The sequence below is a fragment of the Haemaphysalis longicornis genome, unplaced genomic scaffold (genome assembly GCF_048455015.1).
Source record: "Haemaphysalis longicornis isolate Haplotype H1 unplaced genomic scaffold, Haemaphysalis longicornis Haplotype H1 scaffold_3, whole genome shotgun sequence".
Lineage (NCBI taxonomy): Eukaryota > Metazoa > Arthropoda > Arachnida > Ixodida > Ixodidae > Haemaphysalis > Haemaphysalis longicornis.
In genome coordinates, this window is record NW_027526335.1 from 185,434,422 (window position 1) to 185,449,096 (window position 14,675).

Here is a 14,675-nt window from a genome sequence, read left to right on the forward strand (position 1 = left end):
GTGACAAAGCCCATGGTGGAAAACCCAGTGGCATGATCTGCGGTTCTTAATTTGGCACGGAAGCATCGATTGTCCTTATTGTTCGTCCAAAGCTGGAAGCGTCTTGATCCGCGCTATGAGCCAGGAAATCGGTTGTGTCATGTAGCCTGTACCTCAAGGAATTTCGTAGCGTCTCTTAAAGCTGTAAACACATCCATTGGCAGGCAGCCAGCTTCTGCAAGAGTCCCACACCATGACGAGCCTGCAGGTAGGCCAAGGCACATCCTCAGACAGTTGTTCCTTGCCGCTTCCAGCTGTTTTCTGTTTGTCGGGGACAGTGTCTGCAGGACGGGAAGGCTGTAGCGCAAGATACCATCAGCATATGCCTTGAACAGGAGCACCGCATATGGGCTCAACCGGCTCGTTGTTCTTGCTGCTCTGGAGCTATTCTTCGTTTTGTACTTGTACATCTTTGCTGTGACTGAAATTGTTGGCGCTGCCTTCTTACAAGCACCCAGAGATATCACAAGAGCGGACGCCCCGCGTCAAACGGCTTCAGCGAAGCTGCGTGCGGACCCTGAAGCTCAGCGATGAGCCGTCTTCGCCTGCGCTTCATGCTGCCATAATGGATGGAACCAACCAGGGCCTGGCCGCTCCATGCGGACCCCACCAACGTACTCCTGCCGTTTCGCATGAATCCACTCGCTATGATAACCTGGAAAGCCCGTCAGCTCCTAAATAGCGTGCTACTGACCAAGAGACCCCCGATCAGAACGTTTGCTCTGACGCTTCTGACATGGAAGTAAACCAAGGCGACTTTACCCTACTCATTTAAAAGAAAACGCGAGCCGCCTGGATTCACATGTTCTTTGAACTAGCTGAACGTTGTAGTGCGTGGAAAGCCAACCCCAACGTATTGGCGTTAGAAGTTATGGCGACGGCACAAAAAAAATGTTTAACACATTGCTTGAACAAGGATGGTAGGCTTATTGTGACCGTGTCGTCCCTAGCTGTAGCCTACCGACTTCTCTATGTCTACACCCCTGCTGGAGTACCAGTTAAGGTGCGCGTGCCACGATAGTGCATGGCAACGTATGGGAAAATCCTAGGTGTGCCCCTTGAGTACACTGATGAGGCACTAGGCAACTACCTTAGAGCCCAAGGTGGTATCTCTGCCCGTCGGCAAGTCACCTACATACGAGATTAAAATGAAGTCATTGCAGAGACCCGCCGACACTCAGACGTCTTGGAGTTCCAGCCAGGTTCACCTCTGCCAGCTCGGGTGTTTGTTGGCTTTAACAGCTTCCATGTAGACGAGTACACTGGTTCTGCTACACAGTGCTTCAAGTGCCAGAAGCACGGCCACATCGCCAGGAACTGCAGCGGAAAACGTCGCTGCAAAATATGTTCTCGTGACCACCCACACAAAGACTGTACCTCGCGAAATCAACCCCGATGCGCAAACGGTGGTGACGCGCATCCCGCGTCGTAAGGAGCTTTCCCGAAGACAAAGGCAAGTACTCTTGCACGCAATGTCAAGCAAGTACAAGGAAAAGCTCCTTCCCGTAGTGAGCCACCATCAAACCCAGAAGTGTTTTCACCTGTGGTTGTGCCTTCAAATAACCCTCCACTTCAGGGCGAAGCTCCTACAAGCAAGTCCTACGCGCAGGCCACACGGGATCATCCAACAACCACAATTAATTATGCCACACCTGATGTCCGCTCACAGGACGCAGACTCCCCTTCAACTGAAGAACCCGCAGAGAACATGGACAGATGGCAGATCAGGCCACGCAGCCCGACATTACTGGCCTACTCATCCCGATGCTGTTTGCAGCAATCAGGGCACTAGTGCACGCCAACCCCAGCTATGGCCATATCCCCGATGTGGGAGCGGTACGGCGTTTGGAACCTTCCGTGACCTCCACATCATCACCTTCGCAGCATCGTTCTGGAGCCCAACAAAGTTGATGGCATCGGAGACCCGCTGCCTGAAACCGCTTATTAACGCAAGTCTCAAAAGTAGTACAATTTTCCAACGAAATGCACGTGGCATACGCTCGAAAAAAGCTCATTTTCGCCCACATATCAATTTCCGTGGATTATTATATCTCAATCTTCAGTTGAAGAGCATTTTAAGTCAAAGAATTATCAATTGCTTCATTCGAAGTGCTTAAATGGCCCAAGTCGACTTTTTTATTGCCGTCCGTCCTTATGTGCCAATAGCAAGCGTTGCTGCGCCAGCTCATGAATCCGAGGAATACGTCTGTGCGAAAACCAGAATTGGTACCCAATGCTTCACTTTATTTGCTGCTTACGTCGAACCAAGTATCTTACTGAAGCTTTTAGGTATTCTTTGGCGGCCCTTTTGAGTCTCTAATTATGTTTACGCTTCCTTTTGTTACGAATCGGCCAGCGCCGTCGTACTTTCCCGCAGCACTCCACGGCTGTGCGGCGAAGCCACCTCGTGCGCCTTTCTGCCGTCAGGCGATACCATGTCGGTGACAAGTTGCGACAAGCCGCGTCAGACGCTTCGCTCTCGGCGCATTTCAAAACTTCGGCGGCTGCCTGCGAGGCTCGTCTCCACGCTCTTCAAGGACACAGAGACCCCGCGAACTCAGAGGAGTCTTCCTCTCTCCCCTCTCCCGGACTCAACGTGCGCCGAGGCTATGAACGGCTTACGAACTCTGGAAAGAGGATTGTGTGTATCTGTGACGTTCGTGGCGTGTTGCCGCTAGTTGCGTTTTGACCGTTACCGCTTTTGGGTATAAATAGACGCCCGCAAGCGTTGTAAACCATTCCTGTTTGAGCAGCGAATCGGTGCTGTCGTTGTGCTCGAGTCCTGTATTGTAACCTCGCCCGTCGGGGCATTGTTCTTTGGCTTCGGCTCACCTCTCGCTATGAAGTAAACAGTTACATTAGCCTACTGCTTCTGGACTTCTACACGGCTGCCACAGCGGCTGGCTGCTCGCATCATACACGCTACCACTCGTATGTCGGAGGCCATGGAGCTCGGATCGGGTGCCCCCAACCAGTCGCAACACTTTCAATACTTCCGTTAGTCGTATCAACTTCTACCGCTTGGTTTCTCTATGTAGGACGGTGATGCAGGCATACAGATGTATACCGTACTCAAGAACGACGATTGGTGCTTGTACTTTCGTCCATCCCGGAGTCTATGCATACTGTGTTGTCGTGATATCCGAATGAACTTGCCAAATCGCCCGATCTTGTGTAGGATTACATCCATCTCCAAGCCTTGAGTTTATTTTGAATAGGTGAGATTAACCAAAATGTAGAACACTGTGTCAAGGCTTTTTTAGGTGAGGTGAATCCACCGCTGTGCGACTATTCAAATAGTGTTCCTGTAAAACACCACCCTGTTACAAAAGGACAGGAATAGTCAGAATGAGAATCCACATGATCATCGGTGATGCCTGTGAAGTGCCGTTTATTGCGTAAAAGCTAGCGCAGTGCTCGACAAAGTAGCCGAAATGAAGCATAAATTTTACTAGTGCCTTGATCAAAATAAAAACGTCGGAAACCGTGGTGACAGGTAGTAAGAATGGATACTGTGTACAAGCAAGCAGAGCCTCTTATCAGCCACAAAACTGGTCAAACCATCGAATCCTTGATCCCATTACCTAATTGAAAGAATAAATTTCTTGTCACCGTAATAACTTGAACAATTCGTTTTTATTTATCCATACAATAATAAGGCGGTTATGGTAATTCCCTCGCTAAACTACGCCAGAACACAAAATACGGAACGAAAAACACTTGTTTTGTCTTAAAAAGAAATAGCCGAATGCCAGACTGTTTTAGTTCCAAACCAGCAGGTATTTCTCAGACGTTCTAGAAGAAACCTCAGTTGGATGCGTGGGCAAGCGATATATATTTCAGCCCCCCGACAAAGCATAGACTTGGCTGTAAGGCTCCGCTGACGGAGTAATAAATATCTGAAACATAAGAAAAGGCGGAAGTGACGCACAGTAGTTTCTGGAAGTTTCTGGAACCTGAAAGATTCTCCGGTTTCCTACTAAACGCAACGCTAGCACGGTGACTGCTCATTTTCAGCTAGCTTTGCAACGAGTTAGTTCGTTCGCTATACCAACTGTTCAGCACCTAAAGAAAACAGCAGGCCGTACCTACAGGCTTTCTGAAAGTTGGGATTGGAAAAGTTTGTGGCGGGAAATATATATATACATTTACATCTATATATTGCTTTCGGAACCATCTTTTTCAAAAGCAATGTCTTCTGTGATGGGGCCCCCTATTCTAAATGCCGCAGTGCAGGCGGCCATATCAAAGGCGAGAAGGGAATTCGGTGTCCACATATACTCAGACGTAAGTATACTTCAATTTTCAATAAATTTACGCCTTGTACCACTTCAAAAGAGACGTAAATGCCGCATCGTAACCAGCAGTACTGGCTGAAGTAAGCACAGCCTTTATGATGTGAATAGTATAGAATGACGTATGAGGCCAATTAAAGGGGCCCTGCGACATTTCTAGCTACTTTTTGATGCCCTATATGCTTTCAGAACGTAGTCAAAAAGCACACTCAGTAGTTAGAAGTACCTAAGCCAAGAATTACTGCTTTATGCCCAAGAGATCGAAACTTGTTCAAAACAAATTCTCTTTCCCGGTTTAGCCAATCTTCCAGCCATCGAATGAGGTCATTACAGCTGTGTAGCGGCTATTGCCCGGCTTTATTTTAGTTGCAGCAAAAAGCGCATTGGCTACCAACTCAACAAAGCCACAATACCAAAGTGCACATCGTCCACAAGCCTTTGACAACAATAGGACGCCTAATCTCCCGCGCTAAAGACCGGCCGGCAATTGAGAAAGCGCCCGAGGTCATTCAACGCATTCCATGCGTTGTGCGTAACGCGTCATACATGGGTGAAAGAAAAAATTCCCCGGAGAGCATTAGGCAACACACAAACGACGCACGGGAACAGAGCAGAGAACGCAGCGCAGTGGACGAGCACTGTGAAGTTCCCAACCGCAAAATTCACTTCTCCGAAACGGCATCCTCGAAATGGAAACAAACAGGTGTAAGCGGCTTTTCCTCGAGTGGTGGCATATTCAACGAACACCACGGAGCCTAATCACTCGCATTGCACGTTCCCTTCTGTGTACGCACATGGATCGCGTGCCGAAGTGAAGTGCTTTGCGCGAGGGCAGCAACGGTGAAAGATTATAAGACGCAGCTGCAGTGTGGCCCAAGTCGCCCCTGAAGAAGCCAAGCCGGCTTCGAAACTTCGGGTTTGTTGTATGTGCGATTGCTTGGAGTGTAATTAAATTTCTCTTTAGTAACTCCCCAAATGTAAACCTTCAAGGCAGAGTAGCAACGCAAGGCGCATCTGTTGCGATAAGAAAATCGCGAATGGCCTCTCTATGCTGGCGATAATTCTAGTTTTTGCAGTGGTTCCACACGCAAAGGAAAAAGACAAACCGTTCATCGGCAGTGTTGCATAATCCCCCGAAGCGCAATAATTTTTCGTCGTTTAATTTTTTTCTTCAAGAATGCCTGTTATCCCTCTGATATGGCCTGATAGTCGGTACATGTTTATGCTCTAGAAAGTAAGATTTTATTTGCAATATCTCAGATAAAAAAAGCAGCGAAGTTCGTAAAAAGAGAGCGAACAGCGTGGCTTCCTTTAGAATATTATCAGCTCCAGGTTCTGAGGCAATTCTAGTGCCATAGACGTGGTTTTGCTGAATAATAATAGCAACCCTGCAAAGTTGCCACAACGGCACACACCCTCCGGAAGTTGCACCGTTCGACCGCGGATACCTTACAAAGCCATAATCGACAACATAATGATAGTTATGCTGCTCTCTGGAATTCTCCTCAACAAGTTATCAACTTCTTAGAACCGTCAGAGTTACATCTTGAAGAGACAGTCAACGGGCCAAACGGCATCTTTTTCTCCACGCTACAAACGAGAATCGCGTTAGACAAAAGGTTGCATCCGCCAAAGATTTCAACCCTACGCCGTTACGGACATTCGGCTATCAGAAAAAGAATTTAATTTTGAGGAGCTTCCTTTCTTCCCATTTAAGTAAACTAATAGCCACATTTATATTACCTTGTTTGGTCGGAGGGCGTTTCAAAGATGGTATATCATACCTAATTGACGATTTACACAGTATACCTCCACTTATAAATGTGTAGGTTCATACTTCCAGGATTGCGTTTGACTGGTACAAGAAGCCTAAACTCTAAAATGTTTACTCCACTTTTGTCTATAACTAACCCCCTGCACCCATCCAAAAAACAAAGAACACTGTTTCCAATGCTGTAATTACAGATAAAATGGCATTTAGAAGTGAGTATTCTGAAGTTTTTGCTACGGTGTAACTGTTATAAACGAGAAGGCTTCCGGACGGGTGCTTTCTTTTCGTTTTTGCTAGGGTGTAAGGGTTGCACTAAGAGACAGTGATTTTCACTCTGACTGGCATAAATAATTTTACACTGTAAATTTGAGTATAATGCAGCATATTCTGTGACCGCTATGACGCTGCTACAAACGGGGCAGTATTTTGTTGTTGTAATATGTATTTATTATTCCTATATGCACTTCGTGCCTTCATCTTTGTCATCGCCGCAGGGGAAGATGGGGGAAGGAAGCTGGAGGAAGGGGGGCAGTGAGAGTTGTGGTTAAATGGGATCCTGTATGGCGGCTTCTCGAACATATACGAGAAGAGAGACAAGGAATCATTTTTTCCATATTTAGCTTTAGAAATAAAATGAAAACACACACTTGCGCGTGGCACGGACACTCCTTGTATATAGAGCAGGCACAACAGGTGTAGAGAAGCTGTGGAGCAGGTATAGAAATGGCATAGAGAAGGTGTAGATCAAAATGCATAAAACAGGTGTGGGCGGCCACCCCTTCGGCGCTTCGCGTGAATCATTTGCAGGTGTGTGGCTCAGAACATTTGTGTACAGAGGAAGAGCAACTCTTTATTAAAGAGAAAAATGCTGAGAGGTTTGCCCACATCACTTCACCAGCATGCTAATATGCGGGGAAATGGGAGAGAATGAAATAGGTAGTAGGCGTAGTGAAGGACAGGAGAGTAGTAGTAGAGAAAAAATAAAATACAGTCCTTCTTCACGTTGTTGTGTTCAAGTCAGGAAGAAGAAATAACGGTTAGGCCGGGAGGTTAACCAGGTGTAGAGCCCGGTTTGCAACCGGGCACTGGGGGAATGGGGCTCAGGGAATAAAAGGGCGGGAGAAGGGGAAGACATAGGAGTGGTAAAGCGCGCACTCTAGTCCCGTTTCGGGCACTACAGTCTTTCACGCAAGGTCGTTTCGCTCAGGAAACGTAAAAGGGCTTTCGTCACCTTCTGCGAGGTCAATGGAAAAGACCGGTGACTTAAAACAGTTTCTACTGTAAATGCCCGATTGACCAATCGGCTGAGCGCGGTGGCAAGCACGCTCCTCTCCTACAAGTATTCGAGGCAGTGAAACAGCAAATGCTCTTCAGACTCTTCCGCCCCACAAGCTTCACAGTGGGTGCTGCTGGGCAACCCGATAAGAAGTAGACTTTCTTGAAGGCCTTCCGTATGGCTGTCTCGCCCGAGTCAACTTTACTTTGTAGGCATTGAGTTCAAAGTATCTTGCAATGAAGGGATGACTACGATTTGGTCGACACACTAATGTCCTGGAGCAATTCAAAAACTGTGAACAAGATTTTGCGCTGAGGAGAGGAAGAGGGCATTGGTCCAAGTATCAATCTCAGTGCAAATGGTCCAGGGTGCAGGCAATCAATTTTATTTGGTAAACGGCATCTTGAGTCGGCATAAGAATAGCCCTCCAGTAACATAATATCACGTGCGCAACTGTGGGATGACGGCGCTATCAAATAGGACGGACATGGTAACGGACATGCTAATCCCCCCCGCGTGGGTACGTGCCGTGTGATGCGGCACAGCAGACGACGACGAAAGAGCGCGTTGGCTAGCGGCTCGTATGTTTGGATTTGGTCGCAATACTGCTAGCCACCAACCGGTGCTCTCTCTCTGTCTCACCTGGCAAGTTAGGCACCTCGCCTTATGAATTCTTTGCCCCGGCGTCTTCGTGAAGACACCTTCCCTGCGCCCTTTTTGACACGACGCAATAGTATGTTCAAAAGTTTCAAGTGAATGACCATTATCGGAATATGCGCTTGATGTTTCGCCGATCCGATGTAGATGGGAATTCGTTAGTGCTGCACTAATACTAAGCCTATGGCACAACGTGTCCAAGTGGCGGGGTAGACGTTCTGACAGCAGGATTCTAGTATATAGGTTTATGCAATGTGAAAATTCGTGATGATGCTGCGGCAAGGACCATAAGTGGTTCCTTTCCGTCAGAGCTAGTGCTCTAGGCATTGTGGCAGCATCATGCTTCGCAAAGAAAATCTTTCTTTTCCTCATTTGTAGGCCCCTGCGGGCAGCCCCGTCCGATTTCTCGTTTCCCATATTACCACTGTGGCCTGGAAGCTACTGGAAAGTAACGCGATGTCCAGTGACGTATTGGAGATGGTGCAAATACTTTACGTCGCACTGGAAATGTTCGTGAAAGTTGAAACAGCTGGCAGGCTACAAACGTTGAAGTGCTGCCCTTGAATCAGAGAAAATGGTCTAACATGACGGAGGCTGGGGTAGAATGTATCCAAGGGCTTCTCTCATCCTGTATAGCTCCACAGAGGAAGGCGAAGTTCCTCGCTCAAGCCGATATGACCTTGCTTTGTCAACTCACGAAATAAAAATTCCCGTGGAGCTCTATTCAGGTGTTGCTGATTCATAGGTGTAAGTGTGAGCGCCTGTGTTACCATTCTACGTACTGAGCACGCTGGAAAAAATTCTTGCTTGAATCATTAACAGCTTAACGGCAAAGTAACTGCCACATTGTCATACATGGTCTATCAGGTGCACGTAAGATTGCGTGACCTTTAACTTCGCTCACACTGCGAAGCTATTTTGAAACGTCTCTAATATGCTCGTTACCTAAATTTTAGATATCTCTGTGATGTAATGATTTCAATGTGGTAATGAGAACGCCATTAAGTTGCTGTATTTGTCTGAGCGGTACAATTCTGGCAGCGGTGGTGCGGGCTAAAAATTGTTCGACGTGGACACCAAGTTACGTAACTCCAACTACTTGTAGTTTGCACTTTTTGAACTTTTTTGACAAAGTGCGCTCTTAAAGAGGACATGCTGACAAAATACAAGTTTCGTTCCATAGAAGGACAGCATCGTCACGATCACAATGACACAAATTTTATCACAAACTTCTAACAAATAACTTTGATATCAAAGAACACCAGTGAAGCAGTGGCCACACATTAGCAATTTTCGGGCAACTTTTCTATGACATGACATAATTTGTGTGAGCGATTGGCGACCGCCGAAGTAACCGATCGCTAAGACAGATGTCTGAAGGATTATCGTTGGGCATCTAGTTCCAATTGATCGCATACCTTGAAGGCTAACGTGCTGCTAAAACGCCAGCAATTATGATTTTTGTGCTGGCCCTGGTGACGTAACTACTGCCAATAAAACGTCACGGAAGTTGCAAATTTGAGTAAGTTTCTATTTTTCTTCCGGTTCTTCGTTTAAAAAACGTCTTTAATTGGTAGAATAGAGCTCAGTGAGGTGCTGAAACCTACTTCGTACAATAAAAACAATGTTGTATTTTGTCTTCACGGCCCCGGTAGTCTGCAGCTCAGAAAAACTCCATTGAATGTGTTGCATGTCATGTCAAGAAATGTCATGTACGATGTGAAGTCCGCAAACAATTTAGTCAGAATAAAAAAATATCTGCGTGTTTCTATTTGTTGCAACTAGAAATTGTCGCTCTGCTGCAATTTTCGAAAGGCTATTTCAATGCGACAGCCTTTCTTAGGCTCCTAAAACGTGAAAGCTGTCTGTCTGTATGTTTGTCTGTCTGTTCCTTGATTCAGCCACTCTGCAAAAACTTCAGGTAGTTCCACAGTCACATGTTTGATAGGCAAGAACAAGTCAAGTCTAATAAATCTAAACAGATGCTCCGTTATTGTCAACATTGTTCAACAAAATATAATATTGGGCTAATTTGAAGAAGAACGCCGATGCATGAGTGGTGATTGCACTGTGATTTTAAAAACGCCGACACATAAGTGGTGACTGCAGTGTTATTTTAAGTCGAACTTTATGTGTGTTCTATTCTTGCGAGCGCAAATTTAAAAAACACATAAAAATGTCTTAATCGCGAAATACACAAAGGGCTACCGCCACCCCAAATAGCCCTAACAGGCGGCGTAGCAGTGCAAACGTGGCAAGATTGAACTCGGCGAACCTCCAACAGGTGAACTGACGCAGGAAGGGAATAGCGTGAAAGGTGGGCGGATGAGACAGTAGAGGCTGTTTCGTGGCAGGAACGCGAGACGAATATTGTCTTTCGACCACATTTTCAGCGACGCGAGAGGATGGGCACACATTTTGATCTTCAGCAATTTATTATTTGCTTTAAACCTGTTTTTTTAGCGCAAATGTATTTTTAAGGCTCAAACGTTTGAACGTTTCCGAATATTGTCTTTCGACCACATTTTCAGCGACGCGAGAGGATGGGCACACATTTTGATCTTCAGCAATTTATTATTTGCTTTAAACCTGTTTTTTTAGCGCAAATGTATTTTTAAGGCTCAAACGTTTGAACGTTTCCGCAACTCCACTATTTATCACCGCATCAAGGGGTATTTGAAAGAGTGTGCGATGTTTTACAGCAAAGTGTTTACCGTGTTAGCGTTAATAACTTTCAGGAACGCACGTGGCTCTTGCAGACCGACGCTCTTTCGTGTCGTGCCGTAGGGCACCATTTCCACCCCACACTGCTTCCCTCCCCCAACTGCCCTTCCTGTGGTGCTCTAGTCTCCGGGTCCAGCTCCATGTGGGCATGTCCCAATGATTCCTTTCCCTTCATAGCGTGTCACTAGCTGTGGGAGTGGGCGCTGGGTAACTCGGTTCCGGGGGTGCAAATCTCCCTTGTGAAGACAGCCACCGAAGAGAGCCACCGAAGAGCGATAGGCTTATTCGTAGATGAAACCAGAGATATCTTAGATACAACGGGACGGGAACGCAAGGACAGTCGCTGGTATCAAGTTTAATATCAAGAACGGTGAATATAAACACCTAAAACAAAACAATAAAAACTGTGGATGAGCAAAACAAGTTCACGAAAGCAGCGGTGATAAGGCACACTTGATAGAAGCAGGCTACAGTCAAGGCCCACGCACATATGCAATCTTTCTCGGATGAAGACACACTCTTGCTTGGCTGACACACTTGTCTACTCTTTCTGCTAAGTGGAACGCTTCCATAACTAAGCGGTGCCTGCATAGTGTTAGTGGCAGGAAAATAAAGATAAGCGGGTGTTCTGGCTGCACGCCTGCGGGAGGAGGAATCAGTAACGCAAACCCATACGCATTGGCTAGCGAGGCTGTCCAGCCCTGCTTCAAAATTGGCTTCCCCGTCCTATTCGTACAGTCTGACCCCAACCCAGGTGACGACAAAGCCGTAGCAAGGTAAGCATTCAAGAAATTGCTGCTGAGTTTGATTCCCCAAGATCAAGCTGGATTGACTGCAGGATTTTATCGTCACATCAAATTGCTCCTCCACAAGGAATCAGCTGGTGCTGCACTCACCGAGGATGTGCTAGGCAAGTGGTGAGCCTACGGGCAGAAGCACCCTCAGCATGTTGATCGAAATCCGCCTGCCGTGGAGGTCGTTACCTGAAAATTCTGTACATATAGACCAAAACGACGGCGCATCATATGCTGTGGGAGCGGCCTGTCCTATCAACGCAAGCGTTTAACAATTTTTCTCCAGGAGTTTGGGTGTTTTTAACTGGACGACTCAGCGGCAGACCGCCGATACGCGGTAGAGGCTGCTGTCTCTATCTCGGGGAAACTGCTCCCTCTACAGGAGTAGACCACGGAATGTGAATCCCAACAGCTAAACCCTTTGCTTTACTTTCTCCACGCAGACTAACGTTTCCTTTACTTGCTTAAATAGCTATGTGGTTGTGTGGTTACCCAATATTCAACCTCGTATTTTTTCGTTTTTTGTCACCCCGTCACGAAATTTTCATGCCCATTTCCTGCCCTTCCTATGCGGAAGAATGTGTTCATTATCCGAGTCTTATTCTCTCCGCCATACCAAGCACTGCATCTCCTTGCCTGTTGCGATTACCGATTCCAAAATTTCTTATTAATTTTTCTCCTATTCTATTGGCACTTAATTTTACATCAACCGCCCAATTGCAATTGTGAGCTGCGCTGTTTTCTAATACCCTAGTTACACGGCGGAAGTAACCGCAGCTAAGTTTAACCACGGTTACGAAACTTTCGCCGCGGTTATCACAAACTACATGTGATTTTGGCTGTTACGCGAAATTACAAGTGTGTTGACCGCGGTCACTTGGTTTTGACTGTTTACAAAATGAATTACCACACTTTTAACTTCACAATAAAAACAAGAGCGAAGCAGTGCAGACAAAAGAAGAAATCGTTAAAGCAGTCGCTTCAGACCCAAACGAAACGCACTCGCGCGCGCGGCGAGGATAGGGGCTTTCCCAACCAAAAGCTTCTAACCGGCTTAGTTTGCGCAGGCTGCTCGGTGTTGGCACTGTTGGGAGCTTTAGGCTTAGCATCGCGGTGGATATTTGACCGCCGTTGTTCCTCCAACTGCGAATTACAATCCATAGCGCAATTTTTCACCGCAGTAACATCCACTTTCTCGCATGTGGAAGTTTTTTTCCGTGATAAGATTGATTTCGAAGAACAGCGATAAGCTGTTGCAGCCGAGGTCTGAGCCCGTTCGAGCCGCTTCCAGTGCCGTGCGGGCAGGGGCGCCGGCGTGTTTGCAGGCACGGCCGACGTGCGCACCAACCATTTCCGAGTGCTTAAAACGCTTCGTGATTGCCTGCTTTATCCATTTGTAAGACATTACAAAATTTGCGCGGCTTCTCTCGTAGTTGATCGGGATACGAGGCGCTGCTGACGGGCAGACGCGCTGATTGTGACAGCGACGTAAAGAACGCAAGCGCCTCTTGGGAGGGGCTTTGGGGCGCCCGCTAGTTGAGAAACTTCGCCTGCTCCGAACGCCAGGTGATTTTTTTTTCGCCTCCGGTGATGCGCCGCCACGTGGGTCCAATCTGACTTGTGTGATTTCGAGCACTGCGGCGGCGGTAACTGCGGTTAGCGTGAGCGAACTGGGGTGGCCAAGCTCAGTTTACGTTAACCATGGTTAGCGGGGTAACCGCAGTTTCGTCAGTCGTTTAACGCATCAAACTGCGGTTTTGGCTAACCGTGGTTCGCTTAACTGTGGTTAACTGTGCCCGTGTACCTAGGGTATTATTCGTTGGTGAATCGACGCCCTTCTAGAAACTATCTCTGGCCCCATCTTCCTAGCTATCTAGCTCTTTCGTTACCACGCCTATTCAAATCGATCACCGGTGATCGATGATTTATATTGCCTATTTCGAGATGTTGTAGTCATTTCTCGTACATCTAATGCGGTCAGTGGTTAGTCTAGGCAGTGCCCTTTTAGAATCCGTTTAAATTTTCCCATTCCGGCGACATGGACATTTTTGACGGTGTTTTTTGCGAGCGGAGGTGCGTGTGTTTTTGAGGAAGGGGGCGTGGCTGCTGCCCTTGAGAAAAAAGCATGCAGATCGTCGCTAGCCTGCATTACCATAATATTGTTTTTGTCAAAAGGCTCCCAGCAAGTCAAATACCAAATAATGCGGTCAGCTTTGAAGTCCGACAGCGTTGAGAGGTGATAATTACTTGAAAATGGCCCCAGCTATTCACTAATGATCTTTGGTTCGGAGAAAGGGCAGCTTTATTCTCCCAAAGCTTATTTCTGATGGTCCCCACATGTCTAGCAAGTGTGCCTGCCATTTTCAACCAGTTTCCAGAAGTTTCGGTTTCGTTTTTGCATTGCGAAATTCATATTTGGCGCTACTACGCAGTTTCCCAACTACAAGCTCATTTGCCATGGCGCCTCCGTTGCCCGCTACTGCTCCTCAAACAAGCATGCTGCTCACGCTTCCACTTTATCTATGCCTTGCTTCTGCGATAAGAGCTTCCGCTGAAAGTCAAACGATAACACCAAGTCGTCGGGTGTCAGTTCAGACGAGGAGAACGCTTCCAATCGGCCTTGAACACCGCCAGCTGTTTACCGGCCAGTTTCGGTTTCATACGAGGGTATTTCCGGAGGTCTAGTGTCCCTTCTTAGTAGTACTGTCTATTCTGACAGTCTGCAACAGCCTTGTATTTGCTTCTCTTTGAAATTGGTAGGTGGCGCTGCAAAGTAGTAGGCTCGGAGTGCTCAACTCGTTTCACAGCCCGTGGCGGCTTGGTGGTGAAAGCTTGCTGGGCGTGATTCTAACACATCGTACCTTATTCCTGCAAGCAAGGCTACCATAGTGAGTCAGAACATGATAATAAACCGCAAATGATAGTTCTGACTGATAAGTGATCATCAGAATGTCAACAAACAACCACCAAAGAGTTTGGTTCTCAACTCCAAGCAGATTTTTTCACATCGCTTGCTTGCCTTCAATATTGTGCCGGTCATAATCATTGACAAGGTGTTTTTACATCACGTGGAGGCTAATTTGGGCCTTTAATAATGTGAAACCACCAGATTTCTTCTA